This window comes from Pundamilia nyererei, unplaced genomic scaffold (genome assembly GCF_000239375.1).
Source record: "Pundamilia nyererei isolate P.nyererei 1_Seehausen unplaced genomic scaffold, PunNye1.0 scaffold00014, whole genome shotgun sequence".
NCBI classification, from domain to species: Eukaryota; Metazoa; Chordata; class Actinopteri; order Cichliformes; family Cichlidae; genus Pundamilia; species Pundamilia nyererei.
Window position 1 is genome coordinate 808,238 of NW_005187415.1, and position 12,888 is coordinate 821,125.

The window sequence follows — 12,888 nt, forward strand, 5'->3', positions numbered from 1 at the left end:
TTTTTCTTTTTCCTTTTTTGCACCCATTACACTAATAAAAGTCTTAGGGCTCACACATCTGCCATTGTAACCCTTTTAATGTTCACTAGTTAACACTCTGAGGGCACAAAGAGTATTTCAGAGTACTGAATTTTACTTTTTTACTAGCTTTACTACAGTGAAACCCAAGGTTTCCACACTGTTTTCAACCTTTATGCTAATAGCTAGCTAATGGCTCAGTCACACTAGAATAAAAATAGGATGAATGGATGCGCAGTGACCAAGGGAGGTTTTCATCTGGTTTTTAAACACCTACTTCTTCTCTGTCCACCTACTTCCAAGGTGCACAGAGAAGAAAATAAAGTCTTGAGAGGTTGAAGTGCTTTAGGCTTAAGCTATAAGTTATTGGTCAAATACACTGGTGAAAGAAGAGCAATAAAGCATTGCTGGAGCTTCAGCGTCTAACTTATAAATGCAGACACATTGCAAACTAGATTGTCTTTGCAGTAGGGAACCGACTCCACTGGTTCCCAATTGGAAATCAATTGGTGAGATTCCTTTATAAAAGCTAATTGTCATTGACTTTATGAATTCCTGTTTCAAATTCATAAAGTTATAGCTAATGTGAACTTCTGTTTAATGTGAATTTCTTGTACATAAATGGTGACAGGTTTGCAACACACAGTAATAGATTTGCAATGTTTACCAATTAATAGCAGTTCAATATAGTATTACCACAAATAAACTGCATCTAATCGTCAGCTTGATCTCATTTCTTTGCTAACAACAAAGTAAAGCAACCACTTTGAAGACGGGGATTTATTCACATAGTTTCCGTCATTGTGGTTGTGCTGCAGTCTCCAGTCATTTCTATGTGTCTGTAGCATAGCAACTACTTGTACCTTGCAAGATGCACAAATTCTGCAACTTTTTTTACAACACAATATTGTTTGTTTGCATTTATTTTGACGATAAAGACACTACATGACTACTTTGCATTCACAAATCTCTAAAGCGGTATCTGTTGGTAGCTGGTTGCACAGACAATAATAAAATCTACAATAATACTGATTGGCTAAAAACAAATTAGCTTCAAAGCATCAAGAGAGTTTAGCATTGTTTGACCCTTTTTCAAAAAACTTCTCTGTTTATCATGTCTTGGAGCAAAATCCACTGATGCTGATCCAGCTTTGCTCACTGTCTTTCCATCCAACAACTATGTAATCGCTGCATTCGCTTTGCATTCACGTGGACGTACATGTGAGCTGCTGTTTGCATGGCAACTTTGCTATTCTTGTGCCTGATTAACATTATTCGTTCACTTAAACCTCCATTAACTTTGCATTTGTGCTGGGACGATTATCAGGCATATAACAGTCTGTATATTGGCAGGCTGTCACCTTCTGGTCTACCGCTTTGGTAAACAGCATGTTCTATCAGATAAAGCAATCACAATAGATTCATTACCAATTATCTCCTTGAGGAGCAGCACAGAAGGTGTTAACACTGAAATTATAAAGTAATAATCAGTACAGATGAGCAGACAATGTTGTGTCATATGGACACATAGCATACATCGGTGTTCATAATTTTTAAGCAAAAATAAATAAATAAAATTTTTTAAAAGTGAGACCAAGTATAAAAATTAATTATCATGGATAAAATAAAAGTTCATAGCTGACAGACGATATCTCACTGTGTGCTGTCATATTAACTGCTCTCCCTCCCTCTTGGGATTGTTAAAAGGCATTCTGGGACTTGTGAGAAATGACTGAGCAGGACATAGAACAAAAAAGTGAATACCTGTAGGTACAACAGAGATGGATGACACTTGCACACATCCCTGACATTTTAAAATGGCTTGTCTTGGGCAAATTAAAGTAAGACATCCACTGTAAATATGTCAGCGTTATGCTGATAATAAAGCTGGCTGATGGTGACAGATATAATCAAGCATGCACACGGCGTCTCTGCTATCCACAGACGCCCCACTCAATCATCATCAACCCTCTTGTGTATATGAGATAGATGTCAGGTGTAGGCCCATCTATTCCCCAGCCATAAATGCACTCGTAAATTTAGAAAGCGGACAAAATTAGCTGATGGATTCTCCTTATTACAGACCGTATTTGCATATATTTGCAAAACAAATTCACTCAGTTGGCTTCACATTTGGCCTGCGGAAAAATCAGGGCTGAAATTGTGGGTTGGCTGCATGAAGTGAAGTCAAATTATATAGCGCAGATGAAGTTTCAATATTTATGTGTGAAAGATGAAATGAGAGGGGGGGAAAAAATCAGTGTTTTTGATTTAACAGGTTAAAATCTGATGGACAGCCAGATTGACGGAAAGAATTCAAAGAAATGATGTCTGTTTAAATGCTACTGTTGCGCCCACAGTCTGGCCAAATTAAAAGATAAACATTTTTTCAGTATATACATCGTGTTACTTATTCATCAAGGGATTATGCTTTTAATGAACTTCAAAATACAGCTAATTAGTACGGTGGCCCTGAGAGGCCAAACGGACTGCAGCTTAAGAAAACACCAGAAAAACGCTGCAAAAGCACACAAAACACAACGGAAATAGGAAAAAACAGATTTCCAAAAGCACAAGGGAAGTGTTTCTGGGGAGACAATAACCCGACGGACCAGTTGCAGGAACCAAAATATGCTAAGAATTGCGCTGGGAGACACTTAAAAGAAGTGGAGGATCGATCGGTTTTATGAGGAAAGAAAAGATGAAAGGTAAGTGTGTTAGCCTACCTATTAGCCTTAAAATCCGTCATCAGTATTATATGAATCATGATAAAACACGCCTACCATGTTTTGGTTCCTGCAACTGGTCCGTGCTTTTGGAAAATCTGTTTTTTCCTATTTCCGTTGTGTTTTGTGTGCTTTTCCAGCGTTTTTCTTATTGCTGGTGTTTTCTTAAGTTACAGTCCGTTTGGCCTCTCAGGGCCACCGTAAATTAGTGTATTTATTGATTACATCTTGGGATTGAGATGATTTTTAACTCTTCTGGAACAAAGTACAACAGGTGACTCCAGTCCAACAAATTCTTCAAATTATCCAATGTTATATTAATCCATTACTGAAGTTTTGCATTAAATCCTCAACAGAAGTACTTGTACCTGAATATTTTCAAAGGAATGTTTTGGATTTTTTGTTTGTTTTTTTTTGTTTGTTTTATTTATTAGTTTGATTTGTCATTCAAGTTTAAAAAAGATTCAAGGGATGAACCAGTTTTGTGTCTACATAATTAAAAATAGCAAAAATGATCAAAAACGCATAATTTGTTCCTAGTTCTTGAGTTGAAACGGCAGGTTTTATGGAGTCATGAATCCTAATTTGAGCTTTTTTTATTCAAATTGTTTTTAGTATGTATGGAGATGGTCAGGAGAGCAATACATTACTAAGTGTCTACAACCCTCTCTAAACACTTTTCCACACTGTTACTATTACTCGACTCCACTCTGTTTTTAGGGTTTTCTTTTACACCTGTACCCAGGTACTTTTGTTTTGTTCCTGGTGGACCAGGGTTCCAAGTGAGCTGATTCGAGCTGAAAATGTGATGTCAGCAGGCTGCATGGCACTGATTTGTCAAAGAGTGAATCACTGAATGACTCATGGGAGCGACTCCTTCATGAAACATGAATTTGTATTTTTGTTTCTTGTGTTGGTGTTATCAGTTAGGATTTAGTTGGGTGTTATTCTAGTTTAGTTTCTATGTCCCCTTGTGTGTCAGCTGTTTCCCCATGTGTTTCCACTTCCCCCGATCAACTCCTGTGTATATTTAGTCTCTGTCTTTCATTCAGTCAGGTCATCTGTGTATTTTCCCTCCACATCATGTCCTAGTAGTCGCCATAGTCGCTATAGTTGTTTCATAGTTTTTCATAGTTACCTCAGTCTTGTCACAGATTTCTTAGTTTTTTAGTTTTCAGTTAGCTCTTGCCCCTGTTTGCCTTTGCCTTGTTTTTGTCTCCTTCAGTGTCTGCATTTGGGTCAGTTTCCTTAAACACAAAGGCTGTTGAGCTGTGACAAAAAATGACCGAAACCAAGTCAAGTTGAGTTGAGCCGAGTAGGTGCTAGTGAAAAGAGGCAAAAAAACCAAAACACAGTGGAGGCTGTCCAATCCAATCCAATTTTATTTATAAAGCACTTTAAAATACCCAGCACAGAACCAAAGTGCTGTACAGAAAATAAGTTAAAAACAATAGAATAACAGAAAACAGCAAAAATAAATAAATAAAACACATAATACATAAAAAAATAAAAACAGCCCTATATTAATAAACAAGATAAAACAGCATAGAATCAACTAAAAACAACTAAAATAAAACTAAAAATAAAACCAAGATCTCACGTGGTGTCAAAGGCCGGGGTAAAGAGTGATTTAAAAACCTGTAGGGAAGAAGCCTGTCTAATCTCTGAAGGGAGATCGTTCCACAGTTTTGGAGCTGCTACAGCAACAGCACGATCTCTACGTTTACGCTCAGTCCTGGGTACAGGACTTCAACAGCTTCCTAAGCTATTGTTTTCTGACAAAACCATTTTCCACATTACGATTTGATTGTTTCCAAATCAGGTGAATATTTCTGAGTAGTACAAATCATTTGTATCTATTTTCCTGCACATCGCCTGTTGCCCGCTACAAATAGCTTTATTTTGCCAGCATCTCTTGAGGTCAAAGGAAGAGATGCGATGATTGAAGGCTGAAGAGAGGCAGAGAGAAGAAAAGGTGCTAATATCACTGTCAGTCAAAGCGAGGGCAGCATGGAGAGAGAATGAGACAGAGCGAGAGCACATCGCAATGCTGACTGCAAGGAAACAACACTCGACATACACAATCAGCTCATTAGCAGCAACGGAGCAAAACATCAAGACCATGAATTCAGACGAGGACACGTCTAAGAAATTGAGAAGCGTGGCAGTAAACCCATTATAACGCTTTTATATATTTATTTGTACAAAATACAGTAAAATGCAATATTTCTGGATGGTGGTGCCACAAAACTCCATCCATACATCAAACCAGAGCCAACTCCTTTGTCTTTAACTGTCTAAATACTTAATCACCAAATGATAATGTGGTAATTAGTTGATACAAAAGGTCGTGTCAGGATTTTGTCCTTTAAAAAGACTTGATGTCTTAATGCTTGAGTATGTCTAATGAACACTGTGGTCGATGTCTGTCAACCAGGGTCGTAATTATGTTCGCCTGTCACTTCCTGACACAGGCTGTAGCTTAGCAACCTGGCACAGAGACAGAGCTAAAGTTGGATCTCATTTAAATATCCTTCAGAAAATTAAAAAAGAGGAGGACAGTCAGGTGTTCAGTGCGATATTTACGGCGAAGCTGCATTTTTGCAAACGTGAAGCCATCAGGACGGCTCCAGATGACCCTGAGCGCCTCCCACGCGTCCCTCACAGGACATCAAACTTTCTCCAGACGTCACGCCACTCATATGAATGTGGGCAGGTTGCATAATTACTGCGTGCCTCTAATAAAACAAAACACATGCTTTGGCCGCTCCGCCCACTGAACTCCCACCGTTCTTATATAAATAGAACAGTTTCTTCATGTGCTTTAATTGTTTTTTTTAAAGGTGCAAAGAGACGGCACGTACTGTAGCTGATGTGTTCAGGTTCATGCGCTCTGTGCCTGTTATAGAGTTTTAATAAGCTTTTGCAATATAGAATAATTTTCCTGCAGCATATGTAATGTTTAAGTGAGTTTTTATTTAGCAGTGTAAGCAAATAGCTGCTTCCACTGAGAGCTACTTTTACCTGAGTGTACTTCAAATGAGTTCTGATGTGTTGCTATTTCACCCTTTTGCTCAGTGCCTCTCCATCAGAATGACATTGCTGGGTCTCCACCGGTCTAACCACTTCATAGGCAGGCTGAGCCTTGAGACGGAGAAGTCTCATTCTAAATATGGATACATTAATAGAGAAACAGAATACAACACTTTTCCAGCTGCAGAGTGAACAGGGCACACCAACACTCTTCTCGGTGCAAGCACAGTTTCCTTCCAAAGCTTAGGACTAAATGCGATGCAGGTGCAGAGGCGTCTTCCAGCAGCATTCACAAATGCTAAGTCTTTAAATGGTTTGCATAATTCATTGTGGCCTGTTTTGCTAAGCTCTTCCCTTCTAAATCATTGAGATAAATTCCAAAAAATTATGTAAATATTAGAGATATAAAGTGTGATTGCAATCCAGTGGTGGATCTAGAAAATCTTACATGGGAGGCCAAATGAGGGACAAGAGGTCTAGCCAGGGTGGCACAAATCTCTTCAGTTAAGTGTGTGGAAATCTCCTATATGTAAAGTGAATCGACAAAATACTTATAATTATTTAATGTATCATCCCGTCTAAGAAAACAAAGACTATAAGAAGCTTTTGGACAAACAAGAAGTTGGTTTTTACAAATATTTTAAGGACAAAAAAGTTGGCAGCAGTGGGGCAGTTGGCCCCCACTTGGCCACCTTTAAATTTGTCCCTGGACTGGATTGATTGGAGCAGCTGACAGCCCATTTTAAGGCGTGCTAGGAGACTCATTAACCAGTAAGTCTTAGTCACACACAGACTGCCTTCATTCATATCATTTGTGATATAATGATTGTTGTTTGTTGGCTGGATTTAGAAAGATATTTCCACTCACAGTAGAGTTTAGAGTTCACAGGAACTCTAGACGTTGCAAAATGAAACTGAAGAGTTGCATTTTGCAACGTCTAGCATTAAGTAGGATGTGTATTATGTCACCTGTCTAACACAATAAAGAGTACATGTAAGGGCAATAAACAAAGTGCAGTATTCACTCTTTTGCCTGCATTTCCGGGTATTTAAGCTGCTAATCTGCTTTTTTCATTACTTCCATTCTGTTGTTCTCACTCTAGTCCAATCATCTTAGGAGCTTGGAAAGAAAAGCAACTGGATATCTTCAAGTTTCTTGAAAACATTCTCAGCTTTCAGCTCTAAGACCAAATGGCCCACTGGGCAGCTTTGGAAAATATGAAGGACTTAATTTTTATACGTTTTAGGGCTTTTCCTGCTGATAAAGACCTCCCCCACAGCCATTCATGCTACACCAAATTAGTTAAGTAATGAATAAACAGTTACATGACAGAAAGGTTAATGTTCTTGTCACGTTCCTGGGTCTGTTGACCCAGTATTTTAAGTTTTAGTTTATTTAGATGTTTATGTTTAAGTTCTTCAGGTTAGCTAAGTTCATTTGTTTATTAGATTCCCTTTGTGTTTTCTACCCCTGCGTGTCTTATGTTGTCAAGTTCGTGTTGTCGTGTCTGCTTTCCATTCTGTTTCCTGTTTTATTGTGAAAGTCCTTGTCTTATGTGCAGTGTGTCTAATTTTGCTTTCCCTTGTCTTGTTAGGTCTGATTTTGTCCCAGCTGTGTTCCCACCTGTTCCCCATCCCCTCGTTATCCTCCTGTGTGTATTCAGTTTGTGTTTTCTTATTCAGTCTTTGTCAGGTTGTCCTTTGTGCCATGTTTCCATGCTCCAGGTATCTTTGTATCCACGTCAGGTTTCATGTTTTGGTTCTTTATGTTTAGCTGTAGTTTCCCCAGTTTAGGTTATTGTTTAGCGTCACCTCTGCCTTTTGTTTTGTAAAGTTTTTACCAGCCTTAATAAACGTCTCGCTTTCTGTTAACATTCAAGTTTTGTTCTACGTGTCTGCATTTTGGGCCACTTCACCACTCCATACACTCTGCCTCTGCCAGACTGACAGTGTTTTCAGCGTCTACTTAGAAATTCCTTTGAACCAAATACGTCATGTTGAATAAGTACGGCACAGCCTGGGCAGTGAACTGCCAGAACTTTTTCTATAATTTTACTAATTTATCATATAGAAAAAACTAAGATGTGCAGTTAAAACTTATTTATCTTGTATTAAGACATCTCAGGGACTAATTGTGCAGTTAAACATCATAAAATGACATAAAGCAGAATTTTACACGTCCAAACAACTTAAGATCAGAGTGAGCTGTATGTAGCCCACGATCTAAAATAAGTTTGCCATCCATGCTGTACACTCTCTATACTCTGTACAGGATTTGAAAGATCCTGACTGCTCTCTAGGCTCAAATTTCAAAACCAGTGGATGATGTCATAGGTTTCCATGTCCATCTTTATACTGCGGTGCACAAACGGGTACATGATTACCTCAAAACCTTCATAATAACCAAATTTGCTGTTGGAAGAATCACTTAATTCTAGAAGGAACGGACCTAGTGAAAGGGATTTATGAGAGTTGTTTTATGTTTGGTCAACTTTTTGAGCAGTTTGACGTTCATCACAAAAAAACTGAGAAATCGTCTTTTTATTTCACTGTCAAGTTATTTTAGCGTTAGCAGTGATCCCAAAAGGTTTCATTACTTTTCTTTTTTACCTCTTTACTCGCAATAATGGCGTTCTCCCCAGCATCATCTGGCCTTTATATAAGCGATAACAAGCAAATGGTGGCGTGCCAAAAATCTAGGCTTTAGCAACAGTAGAGCCCGACACAGCTGCCATCCAGTCTCAGCCTTGCTGTTGTCCTACTCTGAGATTAATTTGCAATGCACCTATACATTTAAACAGCAAAGTTTCACGGCACGGTTTCCACTGTGAGAGAACGGAGACGTGCCTGTGCTCCTTCACAACGTGGTAGCATATGGTGTCCTCTGTAACTCCATCTGTTTCTTTGTGCCTCCTGTGCTCCAAGTGTGCCAGCGTGCGAGCCGAGGCAGAGGTACGGTTTCAGTGCCGTTTGTTTGGTTGTCAATTAGTAACGCACAAACTGCCAAGGCGAATTTCATGAAACTTGTTAGAGAAGGTGGACCCACGGAAATTTGGTCCTGATCCAGATGGCTTTAAAACTGTGAGATGGGTCGCTGGTCATGAAGGATGTGTATTCTAAGACCCTTCTAGACACGAGTAAATGCTATTAGCTCTCTAATTAAGTCACAATCTCAAGAAAACTTACACACGTTTCCAGTAATGTGCTTTTCAATCCACAGAAGGAGCTAATTAGATGGCAATCACTGCAAAAGTAAGCCTAATATCTCCAGATTATGGGATGATTAAAACAAGAAATGATAGGATAATGTGGGAATGTAGGCATTAGCTACCTTGAGCTGTTTCTAAGGAGGAATGAGTTAGATATTTTGGCTCTCTTGCCACTTACTGCTTGTCTGACAAGAATTCAATCACACCGTCAGCTGTGTTTCTTCATCACATCACCACTAACAAAAAAACACCCCAGAATTTTAGGTTGTTATTCCTAATTCAGTCCCATTGAATCTCCGTGCTCTCCCCACAGCAAGCAGAGTGGAAAAGGGAAACGTCTCTTGGTAACCATCCGCTGTAAGGGTGATGATAATCCTCCAGAATGTCTTTGAGATATTTCCGGTGACAGTGGCCACTCTAACATTTCTGTGTCTTTACCATGTAGTCATTTGGCAGTTTACAACCGCATCCTTCCAGACTCATAAATGTAAAGAAGACTGTGAAGGAAAGTAATAAACTGCTGTCATTACTATTGCATGTCTAGCATATATGTAATTAGGAGAATCAAAAAGGAACACATAGCAGAAAATGTCAAGCTGACCTTATCGGATGAAAGGCTCCATATTGTGTTCTTCCCTCTCTGTGTAAACTTTCAGACAGACTGCATGTTGATCTCAGAGTTTTCTTTTATTATCCGGCGTTTGTTTCTCTATAAATAGTCCATGGTTACAGTGCCTCAGGGTAACGAATGCTGTCTGTACTGTTGTTTGACCCGTTTACAAAGCAAATAAAACTCACAAAGACCACCTGGTTGTGTGTATCTTAATTTCCACAACAAGCTTGGTGTCAGAGAAGTGGGATTCGATGGCTGACGGGATCTGTGGTCTGAGATGGTAAAACACGAAGAGAGCCAACCTCTTGGACCCCAAACCACCTACACTGGGATATCCAGCTAATGCACCACGTTGATGCACAAATGGTTAGAGTTCTAACTTAAAAAAACAAAAAAGGCAAAAAAGAGAGAAAAACAGAAAGAAAACAGGAATATGATTCTTTCCCTGTGCTCACATCCATGAGCAGGGGCACCAGCCTAAGCAGGGAAGCCCAGACCTTCCTCTCCCTAGCCACCTTCTCCAGCTTGTCCTGGGGACAACAAGGCGTTCCCAAGCCAGCCGAGGGATATAATCTCTCCAGCATGTCCTGGTTCTGCCCCAGGGCCTCCTCCCAGCGTGTCCCAGGGATCCCAGGGGCTAAATTGTCCAGGGATTCTGCCTCCTAGTAGGGTCTCCCATGGCATATTGGTCCTGGGTGGGGGACCAGAGAGAGAGCGATTCAGAAGACCCCTATGAGTAGAACATCAAGGAAACGGTTCACCCTGCCCAGGATAAGGTGACCGAGGCCCCACCCTGGAGCCAGGCCAAAGTAGGGTGCCCGAGGGCGAGCGTCTGGTGGCTGAGCCTTAGTCCATGGGCCCGACTGGTCAGGCCCAACACTCACAAGAGGCGCCGTATTGCATTGTGTGCCAGGCGGTGGCGTAGAGTGAGGCCCCGGCGGACCGATCCCCAGCTCCAAAGTGGTGGAATTCATGTCTCCAAATGTGGTGAAGGAAAAGCATGAAGAAGGATCCATGAGTGTTATGCATGTTTAGGGAAAACATTTTGGCTTCCCGCAAGAAGGAACATTAAGACAGCTAATGCAGCTGGAATAAAAGAGATAAGAGTGCAGAGAGATGAGTTTGTTGAAATAGAAAATCACCTGAGAGCATTAAGTGGAAGCGTGGAAGCACGAATGCAGAGACAGACAGAGAGCTCAAGAAAAAAAAAGCAGTGATGAGGATGAAACAGAAAAATCTTCTCAGAGATACTTTGACACACTGAGGCTGTGAGGAGGGATGCAGAGTGGATCACGACCTCCCCCCGCCACCATGCAGCAGAGATGAACAGCACACGCCAGAAAACTCTGGTGACTCATTTCTGACCACAGCACGTTTACCACTGGAGGCTTTACATCATCAAGCCCACTCATCAGAAACCACAGCCATCCACACCCAGCAGCGATGTACAGACCCTCCATCTGCCCCTCAAATGCCTAATAGAGCCACAGATTAAGGAGGCCACGATTCATTTGTCACACCCAAGCGATGCGACGGATGCAAACCAAGCAGCAAGTTAATATCCCATCATATGTATGTCCAGTGTTAACTGTGTTTGGCGCTTTAATGCTTTCTTTGTTGAGTTGTACTACCTTATAGGTTCACGCCAGTGAGGTTGATTGATCGTTCTCTGTCAGCCCAGTTGGTTCAGTTGGTTCCACCCGTGTCCTCAACTCCACCTGCTTGGATTCCACCTTTTTTGGACTTTCAGAGTAAAATGAATGTTTTGTCTTTTCGTTTTATTTCATCCCTATTTAATTCTCTTCACTGAGCATCTATTGTCTGTTAATGATTAAATCTTAATATAAACAAACCTTTGATTTCACATATAATGCAATAATCCTTTCTGTCATCGTTGTATTTTTACTCAGTTGTATATAGTATTTGTATTCTATTTTTATCTTATTGTATATTTATTTTATTATACTGTATATAGTATTTTATTTTATTCTATTCTGTACAGTTGTGTACTGTATTTATTCTTATTGTATTCTAATTTTTGCCTCATAACTTTTGCAGTGTCCACTCCTGCTGTGACAAAACAAATTTCCCACGTGTGGGACTAATAAAGGTTATCTTATCTTATCTTATAAACATGAAATTTCCCCTTGTGGGATTAATAAAGGTATCTTTCTTACTTACTTACTTACTTATTTCAGTTGCATTTTACTTTGTATTTTCAGAGTGTAGGTCTTCAGTAAATGTGATGTACTTGTGTGAGCATGGAATGGAAAATGTTCAGACTCCTCTCTGTGTCACGCTGACCTTGTTGAATAAAAGGCAGAAGATGTTTTTATTTATGTCTAAGAATTAGTCATGAGATCGTTTAAGCCTATTTTTTTTCTTCCTTTATTTCTCCCTCTAATTATTTTCTACTGTTGTTTTAACTTTTTATGTAACCATAACAGATCAACAAGTGTCAAACTGTCTTGTCTTCACCTTTGACTTTAAATACTAATAGCTCCTTCTTCAGGGTCTGCCTCTAATTGCTTCATACTTTTTGAATTTAGCACCTGGAAAAAGAACCGACGTTTTCTCTGACTGCACTGATTCTTATTTGTAACAAATAATGGGTTCTTGGAATAAGTAGAGGACACAATGGGAAAACTTGATGGGCTTATAAATAGACCTCAGCGATACCAAAACATCGTCTCAGTGATCAAATTCAAGTCTCAGCTCTGTGTATTTTATTTCCTGCTATTCTCGTGTTTCTGTCTCAGAAGAGACTGAACAATTTCTCATGAGGAGCTTGGTCGGGTAGAGGAAACTCAGGATTCTGAAATCTCCATATACGTAGAGGATTTGTGGTGAGACAAAGACTGCTGCGAGCAGCACATTTGTCCTCTGGGAAGTGCTTTTTGTTTGTTAGCAGCCTAGCATCGACAGTTGCTCAAGATATCATTTTCAATTGTTGTTTGATGGTAAATACCAATAACAGCTTGAGCTGATTCAATTTTGCTGAAAATCGGGTCGAGGTCAAAGTCACACCAAATGGGAAAATCAGTAAAAACTTTATATTACCCACAACTTTTTATGGGTCGTCGTCAAACTTCGCAGCGATAAATTAGACCTTAAGCTGGCCAAGCATTTGACCTTTACCTTCATTGTTAGCAAAAAAAAGTAATATATTTTATATGAAAGGGTATGGGAAAGCTGTAGAAAACACTCTTTAGATTTTCAACACTCTACGACGTCACAATGACGCCATAACAGGCTGACGTCAGCGTAAAAACGCCATAAAAGTGAAGTC

At 39.8% G+C, this 12,888-nt stretch overlaps 1 protein-coding gene across 1 annotated transcript in view; it reads left to right on the forward strand.

The window, feature by feature from the left end:
* The first annotated feature begins 2,707 nt into the window (after positions 1-2,707).
* The window catches only part of tprkb (Tp53rk binding protein), a 20,383-nt gene continuing 10,202 nt past the window's right edge, over positions 2,708-12,888 (forward strand). The window contains exon 1 of the mRNA XM_005725100.1: positions 2,708-2,726. The gene's annotated coding sequence lies outside the window, so the exon portion shown is untranslated. The remainder of the gene's footprint in view (positions 2,727-12,888) is intronic.